This window comes from Lithobates pipiens, unplaced genomic scaffold (genome assembly GCF_037356315.1).
Source record: "Lithobates pipiens isolate NorthernLeopardFrog02 unplaced genomic scaffold, aLitPip1_a1.2 Scaffold_30, whole genome shotgun sequence".
In the NCBI taxonomy this organism is placed as follows: domain Eukaryota; kingdom Metazoa; phylum Chordata; class Amphibia; order Anura; family Ranidae; genus Lithobates; species Lithobates pipiens.
The window spans coordinates 118,068,254-118,089,410 of NW_027507791.1; the positions used below are offsets into that span (position 1 = coordinate 118,068,254).

At 46.8% G+C, this 21,157-nt stretch overlaps 1 long non-coding RNA gene across 4 annotated transcripts in view; it reads left to right on the forward strand.

The window, feature by feature from the left end:
- Positions 1-13,167: 13,167 nt before the first annotated feature.
- The window catches only part of LOC143942119 (uncharacterized), a 132,842-nt gene continuing 124,852 nt past the window's right edge, over positions 13,168-21,157 (forward strand). For 3 of the 4 annotated variants that reach the window (XR_013264696.1, XR_013264695.1, XR_013264694.1), the window contains exons 1-2: positions 13,175-13,234; positions 18,937-19,075. This is a non-coding gene — a long non-coding RNA (uncharacterized LOC143942119). Of the gene's footprint in view, positions 13,235-18,936; positions 19,076-21,157 lie in introns of all 4 variants that reach the window. The other variant, XR_013264697.1, reaches the window with a different exon arrangement.

Sequence of the window (21,157 nt, forward strand, 5' to 3'; positions counted from 1 at the left end):
TAACTCCTGCAGATGCCTTTATTATAGAACACCAGCAATAAAGGGTAGATAAAGGGGTATACTGTACTGGAGGCCCACAACACCCACTAAGCCCTGCAGATGGCTCTACTAGAGAACAGCAATAAAGGGTAGATACAGGTGTATATTGTGCTGGAGGCACACAACACCCACTAACTCCTGCAGATGCCTTTATTATAGAACACCAGCAATAAAGGGTAAATACAGATGTATACTATGCTGTGCTGGAGGCAAACACAACTTCCAATAACTCCTGCAGATGGCAGATGGCTCAAACAGAGAAGAGCTATGTAGGTGGATATAGCGGTGTGTACTGGGTACAGAGCACGCAGACAGCAAGCACAAGCTCCTAACACTGACTGCAAGCTCTATTATAAAAGATAGATATATCGCTAGCTATATAGGTGAGGTGAATATAGTGGTGTATACTGCGGTCAGGGCACGCAGACAACAACCACTACAGAAGAGCAAGATCGAAAAATCGGCCGATAACGATTGGTGTATACTGTGTTGAAGGTACACAGAACACCCACTAACTGCTTAAGACGCCAACACACTACACTACACTACGGCGGCCTTATATAGTGTGGGGCGTGTACTACACAGCCTGAGCTATGATTGGCCACAGGCATCCTGCCTGTGGCCAATCATGGCTCTCCTCGCTGCCGGCGCTGTGATTGGCCAAGCATGCGGGGTCACAGTGCATGCTTGGCCAATCATGAGCCAGCAATGCACTGAGCCATCGCAGTGCATTGTGGGCCGTGAGCGCCACACGAATTTGGCGCGAACGGCCCATAATGTTCGGAATTCGCCGAACAGCCGATGTTCGAGTCGAACGTATGTTCGACTCGAACACGAAGCTCATCCCTAGTGACAGAAGAAAGAATGTAAAATGGCCGCCGGATCGGGTGTATTTATAAGTTAGGGGGAATGTCCAAGTGTCCATGTGCTGTAATGTCTCAATTGGCTGTCCTGTACCCCATGATGGATGTGTCATCATAGGTCAAAGTTCTTTTACACAGTAAACACGGAAGTCCGCCGGGCGAACGGTGGCAATAGTCCGCCGATCGAGCGGACCACGAACAGCCGAAATTCGCAGTGAAACGACCGCCGGGCGAACTGTTTGGCCATCACTAGTCACCAGTATGGTATTTGTATATTGAAATCATATCCCCTCTCAAGTGTCTCTTCCCCAGGTGCTCAGTAAGTTCAGTGCTCACAACCTTCCCTCATAACTAATATCCTCCAGACCTTTTATTAGCTTTGTTGCCTTCTTTGTACTCACTTCATTTCCAGTACATCCTTCCTGAGGACAGGTACCCAGAACTGGACAGCATACTCTAGGTGCGGATGGACCAGAGTCTTGTCGAGTGGGAGAATAATTGTTTTATCTCTGGAATTAATATCCTTTTTAATGCATGCCAATATTCTGTTTGCTTTGTTAGGCTCAGCAATGGCATGAAATGCCAGGCTGCTGCTATCATCTACTAGGACCCCCAGGTCCTTTTCCATCCTAGATTCCCCCAGAGGTTCTCCCCCCAGTGTATAGATCGCATTCAAATTTTTGCCACCCAAATGCATTATTCTATATTTTTCTACATTGAACCTCATTTGCCATGTAGTTGCCACCCCATTAATTTGTGCAGATCTTTTTGCAAGGTTTCCACATCCTGCAGAGAACTTATTGCCCTGCTTAGCTTAGTATTGTCCACAAATACAGAGATTGAACTGTTTACCCCATCCTCTAAGTCGTTTATGAATAAATTCAACAGGAATATTAATGTAAAATGTATCCAAATACGAACAATAGTGGAGCATCCCATGCATATAGGAACATGACCTAATATGCAGTCCTCACCCCCCATTTATTTCAGAAAATCCTTTTCTGTTCCTTCATTGTCCAACAAGCTTATCTGGTGTTGTTGGAAACATGTCTTTCTCTGATTTTATTTATTGAAAGATATAGGGATTGATTTACGAAAGACAAATAAGATGTGCGCTTTGCAAGGGGAAGGGAATTTAGCCCATGGCTTAGTGCATAAGGTAAGGTTTCACTTTGCAAAAAATACCCACTGTGCAAGAAAAATGTTTTGCAAGTGTCATTGAATGAGGAAAGTCTGCAGAGCTTCACCTCATTCACTAAGCTCTGGGACAAATCCCCTTGCAAATCGCAACGTATTTTGAAAAATGAACAATCTATATGCTTTTAGTAAATCAACCCCATTATGTTTATTAGTATGAGAACAATGAAAGTATTGACCATCCTCTCTTTTGACAGAGAAATGCTGCAGTACAATACATTAGTCTGTTAGTTAAAATGGTTTCAGGTGCCACTTCTTTCTTGACACGGGTCTCCCCACCTCCACTGAAGTCACAATAATCATTTTTATTTTATTTGGCTAAAATGTACAAGGGGGGGGGGGGGGGGCAATAATGTGTACAAGCCTGGCTTTCTGTTTGACTGGCAGCCATTTTAAGCTCCCTCTCATTTACCAATGCTTTTAAGATGTTCAGACTATGTAAACATCACCAGGCAATGCCGCAAGAAAATACAAGGCTAAGGGAGGGGGATTAATTCGAAGAAACCCACCTCCATGCCATCAAAGTCGGAGTAGTAAAACTCATTTCCAGCCTCTCTAGAGAAAGGCTTCTTTAATCTGTTACCATGGCAACCGCAGGCTTTTCAACATATTATCCGTGATGTGTTTGTGCTTCCACATTCTGAGGGACTTTCTCTCCCTGATCTATTTACAGAAAAGGACCTAAGAGCTATATCTTCCTGTTCGGGGAAAGAAAGGGGTCCTTTATTACTCTTCTGTGTAGGAATTGTGTCAGTCAGTACTTACTAAATGTGATTCAACCTGGAAAATTGAGACACAAAAGCATATTTTCAGTCTTTCAGTGCTGCTAGAAATAGCCAGTGTAGGGTTGTCATGAAGATGGGTCTGACAGGTTTAAACACAGAACTTTCCATTTTATTCTGCAGAGTATCCACTTAAAGAGGAGCTTCACCCTGTAAGCAAAAATATAAAACTCAGCAGCTGCGATTACTGTAGCTGCTGACCTTTAAACAGACCACACACTTCCCAGGGTCCTCAATTGACCCGGCTCTTTGCCAATTTTTTGGGTCCATCTTGGGCATCTTGATTGTGGCATTGGGCATCTTGATTGTGGACAACCGAATGTGACTCTTTGCGGCTTCACAGCCTGCTGCCCACTGTGCATGTGCAAGCCTCACTACGCCTCTTGAATGGCCTCGCAGTCTCCTAGAACATGTGACAAGAAGGAGGGGGGTCAAATCTCCGCTCAGATCGCCACGGCGATCTGACTGGAGATGGGAGTGGGTACCTGTCAGAATCAGGTACCCGCAGGGGCGGACTGACCATTCAACCACTCGGGCACTGACAGGGTGCCCCATCAGGGTTGCCAGCCTCAGTAAAACCAGGGACAGTATGTAAAAATCTGTTTGTTTGTTTTTACATTTGTCTCTGAAATATCCCTTACTGACATCCTTTTGGTCTAAAAATCCTGAGATTATAGCTGCCCCACCTCTCCAGTACTTTCTCAGCCAATAGAAACATGTCTGTGTATGCTGTGTGAACATGTATGTGTATACTGTGTGGCCCCATAATCTCTGATTGCTTGGGGACCCCATAATCTCCTATTGCCCGGAGGCCCATAATCTCCTATTGCCTGGGGGCCCCATGAGTTGTCAGTCCGCCCCTGGGTACCCGCTACCCCCCCCCCCCCCAAAAAAAAATACATTCCAATATGGGAGAGGAGAGGGTAAGAGGAGAAAAAGTGGAACTTTCCGTTTTGTGTGAAAGCAATTGTAAATCGCTGGACTTTTTTTTTTCTGCAAAGTAAAGTCATAATGTGATACTAATAACTAAATACTAATAATACTAGCACATGATGTAAAATCTACCTTAAAAAAAAAAAAAAAAAAACTGTTACAGCACCACAATGTCAGTACTGCATGGGCTCCCATCTTCACTCATCTTTGTTCCGGGTTCGTGGGCCCCTGATCTGTGACTGGCCAGAGCAGTGATGATGTCACTATTGTGCATAAACGTGGGAGCCGCTGTTCACTGCACAGGGTTCTGAAAGAATGGAATGGGTGGCCATTCCTTCAGATCGCATGGCCAGTGATATCTCTGGCTGCATGTAATGTAAATATCTCCTAAACGGCAAACGTTTAGGAGATATTTACACTACCTATAGGTAAGCCTTATTATAGGCTTACCTATAGGTAAAGGTTAGTAAAGGAAGTTTACTTCCGCTTTACGTTCAACTAATGGCAGTCCTATGCAATATATTAGTTTTGCAATGTTGATCACCTCAATAAATATTTTTTTTGTTATCCAAAACAACTCCCAAATAGAGAAATGGTGTTGTTGTGCAGCTCAGAACTTGTGAATATTAATATCTGACACCTAATTTAAACAAAACTAACAATTGATTACATTTTATGTAATTTATTCCATTTATATAAAATATGGAATCCCACCATACTACGTTACAAGTAAAAACCACAATATCAGTATGTACTGAGCAGCCACCCTTGGTAAATATATACAAATTTACACTGCATATCACATTTCTGGCTATCCCACATGTTAACTCGTTTCTCGGGTCTCACCTGCTTCTTCAGGATGTGAGTATCCCAGTTTGTAAAATGGTTTCATCTTTCATTGTTTTCTTTCATCTCTTTCAATTCTATGATGTATATGTGTAAACATACTTAGGAAGTAATACTCTAAGAGCCGGTTCACACAAGGGAGACTTGTCAGGCGACTTAGCCGCCTGACAAGTCGGGTCCCGTTCTGTACTGTGGAACCGTTCTAATAGGAGCGACTCAAGTCGCTCCAACTTAGAAAAAGGTTCCTGTACTACTTTTGGGGCGACTTCAGGCGACTTGCATTGACTTCTATACAGAAGTCATTTTGTAAGCCGCCGCTGCAAGTCGTGCTGCCCCTGTGTGAACCGGGTCTTAAAGATAATGTATGAAAATATTATATATTAGCTTACCATATAGGCCACTAATTATTAGTACAAATTCAAAAGGTAACCATTTGCTTTTACCCTCAGGATCACTATTTTCTTTATGCATATGAGCATATCCCAGTTTGTATAATGTTATCTGTCACCTTTCACCTCTATAATGTATATTTGCAGATATACTTAGGAAGTAATACTCTAAAAGATAATGTATGAAAATATACAGTATATAATAGCCTAACAGATAGGCTGCATATTAATTAGCACAACTTCAAGATTAACTATTTGTTTTTACCCCGAGGGTAAACTAAATAATATGTAACCAATAAGTTTTTTTTATGAGCCCTAAAAATTTGCCAGAGGGGATACTGCAAATGCCCTACCTAGGGCAGATGCAAATATGATGTTGCAGGGTCTTTAACCACTTCAATACAGGACACTTATACACCTTCCTGCCCAGACCAATTTTTAACTTTCAACTTTGGGTACAGTGTAGCATGACTGTGCAATTGTCATTCAAACAAAATTTTTATCATTTTGTTCCCACAAATAGAGCTTTCTTTTGGCGGTAGTTGATTGGGATTTTTATTTTTTGCTAAATAAATAAAACAAAGATCGAAAATTGTGAAAAATGACCAGTTACACTTACCGGTAACTGTGTTTCTGGGAAGTCTTCCAGGACGGCACCCTGAGAGATGACTGGTCCACCTGACAGGAAACACAATCAATCAAAGAGGTTAAAAGCCCCCGCCCCTCCCCGTGCTCCTCAGTTGTGACAAAGTATTGACCCACACCAGTGCACGAGAGTGAAGAAAACCACACCACACCACCACACTCTATACCTTAATTTATACCTAAAGAGAACGGGTGGGAAGTAGGCCTGCCGTCCTGGAAGACTTCCCAGAAACACAGTTACCGGTAAGTGTAACTGGTCATTTTCTCAAGTCGTCTTCCAGGACGGCACCCTGAGAGAGGAGCAAGTAGCTCAGGCCTACCTTAGGGCGGGACAACCGCTTGCAGGACCTTCCTGCCAAATGCCAGATCCTGAGGGGACAGTAACTCCACCCTGTAATGCCTCAGGAAGGTGTTCTGGCTTGTCCATGTAGCGGCTCTACATATCTGCTCCACTGAAGCTCCGGCCCTTTCTGCCCAAGAGGTTGCCAGAGATCGCGTGGAATGAGCTTTCAGGTCCCTAGGAACTGCATTACCTGACTGCTCATAGGCTAAAGCAATGGCATGCTTAATCCATCTAGCTATGGATGCTTTGGAGGCTTGTTGGCCCTTCTTTTGGCCAGAAAAATTAACTAAAAGATGGCTGGACCTTCGAAACTCCTTAACTTTTTCCAAGTAGGATAATAAACAACGTCTGACGTCCAGACAGTGAAAAGAAATTTCCCTCTCATTTTGGGGATTATTACAAAAGGAAGGTAGCACTACTTCTTGAGTCCTATGGAACCTGGATGCTACCTTAGGGAGGTACAGGGGGTCCTGCCTAAGTATAACCCTGTCCTCAAATAAACGAAAGTATGGTTCCTTGACTGAAAAAGCCTGAATATCGCCTACTCTCCTGGCTGATGTAATAGCAAGCAGAAAGGCCAACTTAAAGGTGAGAATCCTGAGGGGGATCTGGTCTATTGGTTCAAAGGGGGGCCTTGTTAAGCCCTCTAACACCAAGGTAAGATCCCATGGTGGGAACCTAGACACCTGGACAGGGGACAACCTCTCTCTGACCAAAAGGAACCTCTTGATCAGAGGATCTAGTGCCAAGCGTCTCTCCAAAAAACAGGATAAGGCTGCGACCTGTGCCTTAAGTGTCTTGGTTGCCAACCCCTGCTCTGCTCCATCCTGGAGAAACTCCAGAATGGCCGGGATCTCTTGCTGTGAAGTCCCTCTCACCTGACACCAGCGAGAAAAAATCCCCCAGGTCTTAGCATAAATACGCCTTGTGACCGGCTTTCTACTAAGGAGGAGAGTATCCACTACTCTGTCCGACAGGCCCTTCTCCCGCAGGTTCTGCCTTTCAAGAGCCAGGCCGTCAGCCTGAAGAAGCTGGGGTCTGGATGGCAAACTGGACCCTGAAGGAGAAGGTCGCGCCGAACAGGAAGGTGTAGAGGCGGGGCTATGGACCAACCCTGCAGGGTTGGAAACCAAGCTCTCTTGGGCCACCAAGGGGCTATCAGAATCAGGGCGCCTTCCGAGAGAAACAGCTTTTGAAGAACCCTCGGAATTAGCCCCGGGGGGGGAAGGCATAGGCCAACCGGAAGTCCCAAACCTGGGCCAAGGCGTCTATCCCCTCTGAGCCCCCCTCTCGGGCAAGGGAAAAAAATCTCTTTACCCTTCTGTTCTTTCTGCGGGCGAACAGATCTATCTCTGGATCGCCGAACTGCCGACATACCAGGGAGAATACCTCTGGATTCAACTCCCATTCTCCCTGAAGAATCGGCTGACGACTGAGATAGTCTGCCTCTACATTCAGGGACCCCTTTATGTGGACTGCGGAAATGGAGATAATCCGATGCTCCGCCCAGCCCATGATCTCTAAAGATAGAGCCAGTAGAGTTGGAGATCTGGTGCCCCCTTGATGATTGACAAATGCCACTGCCGTGGCGTTGTCTGATAGGACCTGAACTTCCTGGTCCTTGATCCTCCTTTCGAAAGCCTTTAATGCCTCCCCGATGGCCAAAAGTTCTCGAAAATTTGAGGATGTCTTTCTCTGACTCATGTCCCAGGAACCCTGGGCTGTTAGATCCTCCAGGTGGGCCCCCCACCCCCAGGAACTTGCGTCTGTTGTTATCCTGAGCGGCTGAAGCTGACTCCAAAGGAGACCCCCCTGAAGCCTCTGAGGGTGAAGCCACCAGTGAAGAGAATCCTTTACCTCGATCGGAATGGCCACTTCTACTTCTAGAGAAACCCCTTTCCTGTCGCAAGAGGAAAGGAGGAAGTGCTGGAGGGTCCTGGAGTGCAGCTGTGCCCAAGGAACTGCTGGGATAGCTGCCGTCATCAGGCCCAGCACCCTCATAATCCCTCTGTATGGAGATGTCTTTGCCTCTAACAGAGAAAGGACCGCTGAAATTATACCCTCTACCTTGCTCTGGGGTAGAACTAACTTCTGTTGCGCGGAATCCACCAGGAATCCCAGATACATTTTCGTCTGGGCCGGAATCAGTGAGGATTTTTCCTTGCTGATGATCCATCCCAGGGATTCTAAGGTCTCCACTACCCTGGCTAGATCCAAAAGGAGCTGATCCCGATTCTGATTGTAAATCAGAATGTCGTCCAAATAGGGAATCAGCGCTACTTCCTGGAGATGCAGGAAGGCCACTACTTCTGCCAGGATCTTTGTAAAAACCCTTGGACTGGATGCCAGCCCGAAGGGGAGGGCCGCAAACTGCCAATGCTGAACTCCCTCTGGAGAGGCAATTGCAAATCTTAGGAAGACCTGATGGTTCTGAAATATAGGGACGTGAAGGTAGGCGTCCTTTAAATCCAAGGTTACCATGAACACGTCCCTGAGAAGGTGTCTCCTGAGAGAATAAACACTCTCCATGCGGAACTTCTTGTACCGCAGGAAGACGTTGAGATGCCTTAGATTTATGATGAGGCGATATCTTCCTGAGGGCTTTGGTACCACAAATATGTGGCAGTAGAACTCCTGACCCTGCTGGCCCTCTGGAACAGGCACTATGACCTCCTGCCTGGCCAGTTCTTCTATATTCTGTAGGACTCCTGCTGCCTTGCCAGGATCCCTGGGAAGGTGGGTCAAGAGAAATTTGGTGGGAGGAGGGGAAAGAAATTCTAATCTGTAACCCTCTTTTATGATCTGTAGAATATGGGGGCTCTGAGTGACCCTTTCCCACTGAGGGACAAAGTGGGAATGTCATTTGGAGGTCTTGTCGCCTGACTTCTGGCTGGAAAAGAGAATGCCTGACTTCTGCTTGTCCTTCCCAGCCCCCCAACGTCTATTAGGGGAGACCTTTTTCTCCGAGAAGCGGTTCTTTGCCTGGGGGCCACGAAAAAACCTCTTCCTATCCCTCCTCGGTTTAGTAGGGAATTTCTTCCCCTTTTCGGTCGACCTAGCAAGGGCTTGGTCTAGGCCAGCACCAAAAAGGAGGGAACCCTCAAAAGGGAGGCCACATAGACGGGTCTTAGATGAGCCATCCCCGTCCCAAGTTTTAACCCATAGGGCTCGCCGAGCCGAGTTTAGTAAGGCACCGGACTTGGCGGTTGTGCGCACCGTCTCCACGGCCGCATCCGCTAGGTATGCAACAGCGCTGCCTACGACCTCCAATGAATCTAAGACCTCCTTAGACTTGGAAGTCTGGGAGATGTGGTCTATCAGCTTAGAGATCCACATGTCCGCATTTCTAGCGATGCAGGCTGAGGCCAACGCGGGGCTCATAGCCGACGCGTTGGCCTCCCAGGCCCTGCGGAAAATAGTTTCTGCCCTCCGATCCATCTGATCCTTGATGTTCCCAGTGTCTTCAAAGGAAAGATCGGATTGTTTAGAAACTTGTGCCAGGGAGGCGTCTAGCCTAGGAGTCTTGAAAAACTTCTCCTCATCCTCCTCAGTAAAGGGGCATCTACGCTTCCATGTTTTGTACTTTAGGAGCCTCTTCTCCGGATCCTTCCACTCCCTTAAGATAATATCTTTGAGTGCAGGATGTACCGGAAGAACCCTGGTCTGTGGTTTAATTAAGCCCCTATACATTTTGTCTTGGGCAGAGACCTGTGCCGTGGGCTCCTGAATCCCTTCAGAAGCGTAAACCGCCCTCAGTAGTCCCTCCATGTCATCGGCTGAAAAGATATGCCTGCTAGACCTGGAGTCCTCCCCCTCATCCTCCTCCTGGCTGTCCAACACACCCTCGTCCGAGAATCCCTGCCCATGGGATTCGGACTCATCCTCCTCCTCTGAATCCTGAGACTGGAGATACCTTGGGTTGTCTGCCCGCCGTCTAGACCCCCTAGAGGAAGCGGAGCCCTCCTGGGAGGAGGCGTCCTTGCTGGTGTGAGCCTCTGAATCCCTAGACTTAAGGGAGGACTGAAAGGCTTTCAGAGTGGACAGCATCTCAGTTTGTACTGTGAGAAACTTCTCCATTATCTGAGAGGTTTCCTTCCCTGTCAGCTTCTGTATACATTTAAAGCAGAAGGGTTTAGGATGATCTGGGGGTAATCTAGCATTACAGTTTCCACAATGCTGGGTGGAAGATTTCACGGGACGGCTGGCAACCCCAAGGGCAGTGGCATCGTCCCCTGAAACAAAAACATACAGGCATTACAATACAGCACTGTACCACCCAGAGGAGAAGAGTTGGGGTACCCTCCCCCATCTAAACCTCCGGCGGCCGGTCAGACTCACCCCCTGTGGTCTCCTCCATGGCCATGGACCCTGCGGGTCTCTCCTCACGTTCCATGCTGCTGGCACCAGTGAGCTTCTTCGGACAGCTAACACAGGCGAAGGCAGCCGGTCTGTGGGAGAAGTGGGCGCCTGCTCCTCCTGGATTTATGTCCCCGATTTGGCAAATCAGCTGTGAGGCTGAGGCTGTGGTTACCTCCATGCTGATACGGCCACCATTTTGCTGTAGACAGGAAATGACCCGAACTCTGAGCTCACTTCCTGTTCTGTGGAGTTAGTGATGTCATTCCTCCACCAAGCTCCAGGAAGATGGTGCCAAACCTCCCCAGAAAGCTGAGCACCTCTGCTGCAAAGGGGAGATACTGCCTCCAGCTGCACCAAGAACCCTCTGGATTGCTGGACCTGGAGTCTTCAGAGAGATACCCTGAGCCAAAAGGGACACCAGGCTCCTTTTCTGCACGGCCACCGCACAGGTAAGGAGAGGAGAGGAAAATTGGCCCCTGAAGTTCTGGGTACACCACTGTACCCAGGGTCCTTCAGCGCTCAGGGGGGCTCTTCCAGTTTCTGCTGCCCCCCCTGAGGAAAATATAGGGGAACCCCCCAGGAAGGATGAGAACATCCTGCCAGACCCAGAGGCTTCCCAGGCATTTGGTCTGGCTCCCAGGGGGAGACCACCAGCCCCAGGCTTCGGGTCTAGGAAAAAATAACAAACGGTTTCGCTGTGGGGAAACACAATCAAAAAACTGAGGAGCACGGGGAGGGGCGGGGGCTTTTAACCTCTTTGATTGATTGTGTTTCCTGTCAGGTGGACCAGTCATCTCTCAGGGTGCCGTCCTGGAAGACGACTTGAGAAAAAAAGTTTTTGTTGTTGTCTCTGTTACAAATCTTTGTAAATAAGTACGTTTTCTCCTTCACTAATGGGGCTGCACTGATGGGCACTGATAAGGTGGCACTGATGGGCACTGATGATGGGCACTAATATGCGACACTGATAGTTGGCACTGATAGGCACTGAAAGGCGGCACGGATGGGCATGGATGGACACTGATGTACACTATCAGTACACATGGATGCTACTGATGGGCATCACTGATTGTCAGGTATTATTGTTTGCCACTGATTGGCATCCATCGTGGACACTGATTTTCAACCCTGGTGGCCATGGGTGGCATACCTGGTGGTGACTAGTGGTGGGCAAGTGTGGGTATCCTTGGGGGGCTGTGCTGATAACCAAACCTCCCCTGTCAGAGAACCAGCTGATCAGCTCTCTGCTACTCGTATCTGACAGGCGTGAGGAAAAGCTAATCAATGGCTCTTCCTGTTTACACTGATCAGCTGTGATTGGACACGGCTGATCACTTGGTAAAGAGTCTCCGTCAGAGACTCTTTACCTAGAGCAGAGTTGTGGTGTGTCAAACTGACACACCTCAACAATGATCGCCGCCATGAGCTCCCCCGGTGGGGCGGAGCTGCTTGATATGCTGGTGATGTCATATGATGTCCGGTCAGGATATTGAAACCACTTTGCCAACGTCATATTGCTATATGGCGGGTGGCAAGTGGTTAACCACTTCAGCCCCGGAAGATTTCCCCCCTTAATTACAAGGCCATTTTTTGCGATACGCCACTGCATCACTTTAACTGACAATTACGCAGTCATTAGACGTTATACCCAAACAAAATTGACATCCTTTTTTTTTCCACAAATAGAGCTTTCTTTTGCTGGTATTTGATCGCCTCTGCGGTTTTTTTTTTTTGAGCTAGAAAAAAAAGCGTAATTTAAAAAAAATAAATATATATATTTTTTCCTTTTTGCTATAATAAATATCCCCAAAAATGTTTTTAAAAAACACATTTCTTCATCAGTTTAGGGCTATATGTATTCTTCAACATATTTTTGGTAAAAAAAATTGAAATAAGCGTATATTGATTGGTTTGCGCAAAAGTTATAGAGTCTACAAAATCTACAGTCACTTACTTTTCTTGTCCTAATCCATGTTTCCAGATGTTTCCATTTGTAATGTCTTTCTTCCTGATCAGACTTTAGGTCATGACACAGGAAGGAGTTGACCAGCGGACCTCATTAGCACACACCCTGCATCATCCCTCCACCCATTCCACGGTGCGCGTTTTTTTAAATGAAATGCAAACAGTGATCACCCTTCTCACTAAATACACAATATACAATCAGATTGCATAGTGTATGGCCATGTTTATACACCTAAAATTACTAGTTGTTCTTTCAGTGCCATTAATTGTTAACAATACACCAAACACAGAAGCAAACTCACATTTCGCCATGTGACAAAACAAGGGGCAAATGCTGAAAAACGCACAGTAAAAAATACACAACCCACAAAACGCCAAAATGTTCCATTAACCACATGTAGTGCAGCCAATTGAAATCAACAGGCTGCCATATGCGTGTCACAGGAAAAATGTGTGCTCCCACTATGCTAGATGCTGAATGGGCTGCCCTATGTGTGATAAGGCAAAATGCTCCAAAACGACTCTGCCCCTCGCTAAAAAAAAAAAAAAAAAAAATAAAAGCATGTGGGAATGTCAGTTTCCGCTATGCAGAGTTGTGAATGGGGTTGACAGCTGAGTATTTCTGTCCATTGCCTCCTATGTACTTGTATGAAGATGGTCATACACTATTCAATCTGATTGTGTATTTAGTGAGAAGTGTGATCACTGATTAAATTTAATTTAAAAAAAAAATGTGCAGCTGGGAGTGGGTGGAGGGATGATGCAGGGTGTGTGCTAATGAGGTCAGCTGGTCAACTCCTTCATGTGTCATGGTCTAAAGTCTGATGAGGAAGAAAGATATTGCTAATGGAAACGTGGATTAGGACAAGAAAAGTAAGTAACTGTAGATTTAATAGAAAGCTTTGATATTTTTGCAAAGAAAGTACATGAATGTTCTATTGGTGCATAGGAGAGCTGGAATTTAGGAGAAAAAAAAAAGTGTACAAAGGTGAACTTACCCTTTAAATGATTTGACCCTACTTTCACATCATAGGACATGAACATAGGTTCTCCTACTGATTAGATTAAGCTAGTCCATATCTACAGAAATCTGGGAGTGGGTCTTAAAGCTTCCAATGCTATGAGAAGGTTCTATGGTGTGTGCATGTACTTGCATTTCACAATAAAGACCTCTTACTGCCATCCAGGTCTTATATGCAGACAATAATGGAACAAGCAATCACCCCCACATCATGGCAACATAGCAGCCAGCTACACCTTGTGAAGATTGTGGCTGACTGGCTGTGTGTAAAGGAATGTGATTTCAGCTCTGTAGTGAGGGGAGGAAGTGCTATGATGGGAAAGCTCAGCCAAGTGCTCTGTCAGCAGTGATTCCTGTGCTCTGACTCTCCAGTGGTGATCCCTCTCCTCTGACTCTCCAGTGGTGATCCCTCTCCAGCAGTGATCCCTGTCCTCTGACTCCCCAAGGGTGATACCTGTCCTCTCCCTCTCCAGCGGTGATCCCTGTCATGGAAGTTTGAAAAAAAAAATTCTAGAAGTTAGTGGGAGGAGGCCAGGACGGTTGATCTGCATACTTAGGGGAACTTGGCCAACCTCAGGAAGTAGGCCTGGCAGGGTGGCTGAGCCAACCCTTAAATATGGATGAGTTATGCCAGGGGAAGTCAGGGGGAAGATGGAGTGGTGAGGAGACTGTCGGTTCCCCTAGAGGGGAACCCCTGGCCTGGGGTGAGTTATGCCTTGGGCTGGCTTGGAAGGATACTGACAGCCGTTTGAAAGGAATCTTGCTTAACCACTATATACGGTGGCAAGGAGGCTCTTCTGTGCAGGATCATGTACATAGTGCTGCGATTGGCATGCACCAATCAACGGGTGCCTGGCCACTGATTGTTTATCTACACAGGGCTCTATTCGGTAATGTTGTTGGGTGCCAGTGACCATACACAGGGCTCTCTTCTAACAGGAGCACATTGCTTTGTAAAAACAGTACACAGTTATGCTCCATACACACGGTCGGACTTTCTGACGTAGTGTGCGATCGGAGCTTGTTGTCGGAAATTCCGACCATGTGTAGGCTCTATTGGATAGTTTCCATTGGAATTTCCATTACACAAAATTTGAGATCTGGATCTCAAGTTTTCTGACAACAAAATCCATTGTCAGAAATTCTGATCGTGTGTACACAATTTCGAAGCACAAAGTGCCACGCATGCTCAGAATGAAGCAGAAGAGCTGCACCGGCTATTGAACTTCAATTTTCTCGGCTCATCGTACATCACCACGATCTTGACATTTGGAATTTCGGACAACTTTGTTGACTGTGTGTATGCAAGACAAGTTTGAGCCAATATCCATCATAAAAAATCCATGGATTTTGTTGTCGGAATGTCTGATCAATGTCCGATCGTGTGTACGGGGCATAACACGTTGGCCACACATTTAACCCCTTGATCGCACTAGATGTTAACCCTTTCCTTGCCAGTGTCCATAGTACAGTGACAGTGCATATTTTTAGCATCGATCACTGTATTAGTGTCACTGGTTCCCAAAGAAAGTGTCAGTTTGAGGTATTCGATTTGTCCACCGCAATATCTCAGTCCCGCTATAATTCTCTGATCACTGCTATTTCTAGTAATAAAAAAATGTATTTCATAAATATATCTCATAGTTTTTGGACGCTATAAGTTTCGCGCAAATCAATCAATATACGCAGATTTATTTTTTTACCAAAAATATGTAGCAGAATACAGTTTGGCCTAAATTGATGAGAAAAATTTTTTTTTTTTTTTTTTTTTTTTTTACATTTTCTTATTGGATATGTTTTATAGCAGAAAAAAAAAATTATATATATATATATATATTTTTTTTTTTTATTGTCAGTCTCTTTTTATTTATAGCACAAAAAAAAAAATTTGCAGAGGTTATCAAATACCCCAAAAAGAAAGCTCTATTTGTGGAAAGAAAAGAACATGCATTATATTTGGTTACACTGTTGCATGACTGCGCCGTTGGCAGTTAAAGTAATGCAGTTTTGTGTTTGCAAAAAATTACCTTCACCCCATCAAAGTTTTTTCACCCTAAGAAAACAAAGCCAAGGGACTGACTTCTTGTGTTTGGATACAAGCAGAGAAAATGCATGTTAACCTGGCTGTGCAGGAGTAAGGGAACCAACAGCTCCTGTAGGGGTCAGTGCTGGCCGTAATGCAGGGCACAGGGACGCTGCACCTCCATCCATGTGTCCATGCATCTGGCTCCATAATCCACTGGATGCTCGGATTCCAATGTTTTTTTAGAAGCATGTAATTAAAGCTGAGGCTCTAATAGGCTTAAAAAAAGGGTGGACTTGGGGCACAGAGCACTGCGCCCCGAGCCCACCCAGTTGTGTGACATTAGCAAATTAATATTCTCCTCCTGGCCAATCAAGAAGGGAGTCCTGAGACCCATCAACTGATTGGCAGAGAGAAGCGATCCTATTGGCCACCGAGGAGGAGGATGGAGGAGACGCAGGGGAAGTCACCGTGAAGCACCAGGAGGAGTCGCTACCCCTTGCCTGGAGGAAGCGCTGGCTGCGACCCAGATAGGGTAAGTGCGGGGCTGGTGGGGTGGGTGGCGATGGGTGGATTGTTTGCTGCCCCTCCCAAGAAAAATATCACCGGCCGCCACTAGCAGGGGTAGCGCTACAGAGATAATACATTTTTGCCTTAAGTTCAACTATTCATATGTGATACCTGCTCAAGTCACATTAACCACTTAAGGACCGCCTCACGCCGATGTACATCGGCAGAATGGCACGGCTGGGCACAAGCACGTACCTGTACGTTGCTTTTTTAGGGTGCCCAACGGTGGGTCCCGGTCCTGTGCTCCATGACCGTGGCCACGGGGCCAGTGTTGAAGAACGAGGAGAGGTCTGTGTAAACAAACCTCTCCCCGTGCTTCCCTGTGTGGCTGTCACCGATCGTCTGTTCCCTTTTATAGGGAAGGACGATCAGTGACGTCACATGCCAGGCCACGCCCCCTACAATAAAAAAAACACATAACGTCTACACTGCCTCCTAGTGGTTAACGCCTTCACTGCCAGTGTCATTTACACAGGAATCAGTGCATTTAAATAGCACTGATTGCTGTATAAATGACAATGTTTCCAAAAATGTGTCAAAAATGTCTGATGTGTCCGCCATAATGTCACAGTCACAATAAAAATCGCTGATCGCCGCCATTACTAGTAAAAAAAAAATGTATAAAAATGCTATAAAGGGGGCGTGGCTTGGCGCGCGACGGAGATGGCAGCTTAACAGAGGAGCTCCGTCGATAAAGTGGCCCAAGCCCGTCTGTTTTCACCGACGAAAGCCTGAAGAACAGGCAGGACAGGCAACTGCTCCAGACTCGCTCACGCCGCTCCCAGGCTGCCAACACCGGGAGAAACATCTTGGATCTTTTCAAATCCCAGGCCTCAGCGCTGAAGGTGGTGGAGGGAGGCAAGATGGCGCCGGGCTATGCGGAGGAGGACTGCAGTGAGGATTCACAGTCAGCCGCGGAGGATAACGGTAGGAGAGGCACTCACTCTACCCACCCCCTTACCTATGAGGATATGTCATGCTTCGCTGCTGATATCAAGGCTTCGTTTTCCGCCGCCATCACTGACCTAAAGACTAGCTTCCTTGTTCTGCAAGAGAATATGGCAGCCACGGAGGCTGCGGGGAAGCAGAGGGACAGATCCATTAATAGGCTAGACGAAGCGGTAGCCACACATTCCCTCCACTTCATTGAAATAAACAGGCATTTGGAAGACCTGGATAACAGGGGGAGACGTAACAATATTAGGGTACGCGGCATACCGGAATCGGTAATGGCGGACCAGATCACCTCAGTCCTGCAGAGGGTCTTTAATTCCCTCCTGGAGAGGCCAGAAGAGACTGATTTCGTCAGAGCACACAGGGCACTCAGGATGAGAGGCCCGGACACTTTGCCCCCTCGTGATATAGTATGCTGTCTCCAGAGCTTTGCCCTTAAAGAAGACATCATGTCACGGGCGCGCAGGGAAGACCAGATTGTTTTCAATGGGGAAAGCATCAAACTTTTTCAAGACCTCTCCCAAATTACCCTGAAAAACCGCAGGGCGCTGCGGCCCTTGCTGGATAAATTAAGGGAGAAAGAGCTGCGTTACTCCTGGCGCTTCCCCTTCGCCCTCCTGGTCAATCATGGTGGCAAGCAGCATATTCTACGCACACCTGCAGACCTCCCGGAGTTCTGCACAGCCCTCCAGATTGAACTGATTGCCTTACCTGACTGGTATCGGGAGTTCTCACTACCACCCAAGGATAGGACCCCACCTTTCTCCCCACTGGCATCTCCTGAGAAACACTCCACCAAGAAGCGGAGACAAGGCCGTACCGACGCCTCACCGAGGGGCACTCCCCGAAGTCGCCCTCACTCTTCCAGGATTCTGATGGACGCTTAGGCACACTGTGTGGTAACTTTTCATTTACGAGGTTTTGTATGTGACTTTGTTTTTTACCTTTTTTTTTTTTTTTTTTTTCTTTTTCACACTTTCCCCCGTTTACTTGCCTCTACTTTTGCCTACGAAACATCTACAGCTTCCTCAACAATGTATCTCAGACTCTCTCATTGACTGGGGGAAGAGGCTGTGTGTTCCTACTTTTTCATTTTATTTTCTCTTTTGTTTTACCCCCCCCCCCCCCCCCACACACTATTCGAGAGTTCAGAGGAGGCCCGATCTGTTCTATTTACATTGGAGCAAAAGACTGTCGGTTACATCCTGCCCTCTACCTGCTTAGAACCCTTGGGATGACTGGCCGGGTGACCCCAAGTACTTATCTATACACCCAACTTGTGGCAAGGGCAGGGAGTGAAATGCCCACCGGAGGCTCCTTTGTTTATTACCCACGTGCCCAGCTTTCCTGCTCCATTGACTGCACAGCTAATGTATTTTTTTTAAATGTTTTTTTAGTTGTTGCAGGGGGACGTGGGGTAGTGGTGATACTCTGCTGGTAGGGCCCTGGGGGGTCTACCTGCCCAGTATCCCGGGGGGGTTGCTGATGTTCGGATGCTATACATGTTCCTCACTTTGGCTGCTTATAGCTTTTTATTCAGGTTCTTTGTTATAATTTCTTTGTTCGTTGGTGTATAACAGACTGTTCAGCACTTAACATAGATATGTAATGGGCCACGCTCGACGACCCCTATTTGGTTAATCGAGTACTTGCTCTAGTTTGATTGTTGATATTTAATTTTTTATCTCTACACGGCGTAGACACCTGGACTGTTAGACTGGTGTGTTCTGCGTGGTGGTTGCTGCTGTCTCTGGGGTGGGCCTCCCTAACCCCCCCAATAGTGTCCAGTACGGGTCCGTTTGGGGCCCGTCCTCACACACTAACTTAAACACCCGGGACGGCTTACCCGTCTGAAGGGAGAGTAACCTATACTTTATCTTCCATATACTCCTTTCCTACTTTCTGCTACTTCTCTACTCTTCTCCTTACCTTACCTTAGCCTATATCCAATTAGAGATTCTGTACTGCCTTAAGTATACACATATAACTGCTGAGCTATTTTTACAGGTTCCGACATCCGCGCTTCCCTGAGTCTGAGCCATGGCATATTCTGATGTCGGTCGTGGTCCCACGGTCATCTCTCACAACATTAAGGGGCTCAACATCCCTGAGAAGAGAACCACTTTATTGAGGGAGCTTAGGAAAGGTAGGCCTGGTTTTGTATTCCTCCAAGAGACCCATTTTAAAATCAATCACATACCAAGACTTACTGACTCCTACTTTGTTGAGGCTTACCATGCTGCCAGTCCCGAGACCAAGTCCAAGGGGGTCTCGATACTGGTGAGCAGGGACGCTGCCTTTACAGTGATGGGCAAACTGGTAGACCCTGGGGGGAGATTTATTTTCCTCACGGGGTTGTGCCGGGGAGTCCCCCTGACACTGGCGAACGTTTATTTCCCCAATTCGGCCCAGCTCACTTTCTGCCGGAAGGTGGTGGACGAGCTGTTGAGCTTTAGTTCCGGTAGACTGATACTGGGGGGAGATTTTAATGTTCCTCTTATACCGACTGAAGACACATCCACTGGCAAATCAGCTATTACGTACAAAGTCCTAAAGAGCATTAAGAAGCTTCTACACTCATTGAACCTAGTGGACACCTGGCGCCACTTAAATCCAGATGGACGGGATTATTCCTTTTTCTCGGCCCCACACAATCGACACTCGAGAATCGATTACATTTTTATAGCCCAGAGGGACCTCCCACTGCTACGTGATGCTCGCATAGGTTTGCAAACCATTTCGGACTACGCACCTATTTCCATCTCCTTAGACCTGTCAGATACCCCTACCAGACACAACACATGGAGACTGAACTCGTCGCTGCTGACAGATCCGACGCTCCTCCCTGACTTGGTCTCCTCACTGACTGAATATTTCCGGCTGAACAATACGCCTGGGATGAACCCTCTTACGCTTTGGGAAGCCCACAAATGCCACATTAGGGGCGAGCTGATCCGTATGGGGGCCAGGAAAAAAAGGGAGAGGGACAAAGCAATCTCTGACCTGACTGTCAAGATCCGTACTTTAGAATCCCTCCACAAACATTCCCTCACCGTTGACTCGGCGACTGAACTCCTCGAAGCCAGAAAGACCCTGAAACAAATTTTTGACAATACCGCCAGGAGATTCCTATTTTTCAAAAAGAAGATTTACTACAAGCATGGGGATAAGACGGGCAAGATTCTAGCAAGAGCCCTGAGGTCCCAGACAAATCACAACCACATTATGGGTATAAAAGGCAAAGGGGAGAAGATTGATTGCGACACAGTGAACATTGCCTGACATTTCCACAATTACTATACAACTGTGTACAATCTCCCTCATATGCATAGACCTCCCGACATGCAGAGCGACCGTGCCCAGGCGATACAGGCCTACCTAGAGGCAGCTAACCTCCCCGCGTTAAACGACGAAGATCGTATTCAGCTGGATAGACCTATAGAGGACGCCAAAATTAAAATTGCTGTTAGAGACTTGAAAACAGGTAAATCCCCTGGACCCGACGGTTTTAGTGCTATATATTATAAGAGTTTCTTGGACATTTTACTTGCCCCCTTTAAGAACGCTATGAACTCTCTGACAACCCAGGGACTAATCTCCAATGACTTCCTGTCGGCTTTTATTACAGTCATACCCAAGGAGGGGAAGGATCCTCTAAACTGTTCTAGTTACAGGCCGATTTCCCTCTTAAATATTGACGTCAAACTCCTAACGAAAATTTTAGCCAATAGACTGAGACCCTTGCTTCACGACTTGATAGGACCCGTCCAGGCCGGATTCATGCCCGGTAGAGAGGCCAAAGATAATGTTACAAAATCCCTGAACCTGATCCACCTGGCACACCAGTGAAAGATCGAGGGCTTCCTCCTGTCAACCGATGCGGAGAAGGCCTTCGATCAAGTAGCTTGGGACTATATGCTACAGACGTGCAAACATACAGGACTGGGTCCGAATATGATGGCCTGGATTTCAGCGATGTACCAGAACCCCTCGGCCAGGCTCAGGGTGAATGGGATGTTGTCACACACAGTGCATATTAAAAAGGGTACCAGACAGGGGTGCCCTTTGTCGCCCCTACTCTTCATTATTTCCCTTGAACCCTTTTTACGACACGTACTCGCGAACCCATCCATTAGAGGATTCCACCTCAATGGCCGAGACTACAAAATTGTGGCTTTTGCCGATGATTTGTTTTTCCTGACAGACCCTCATGTCTCCATCCCCTCTC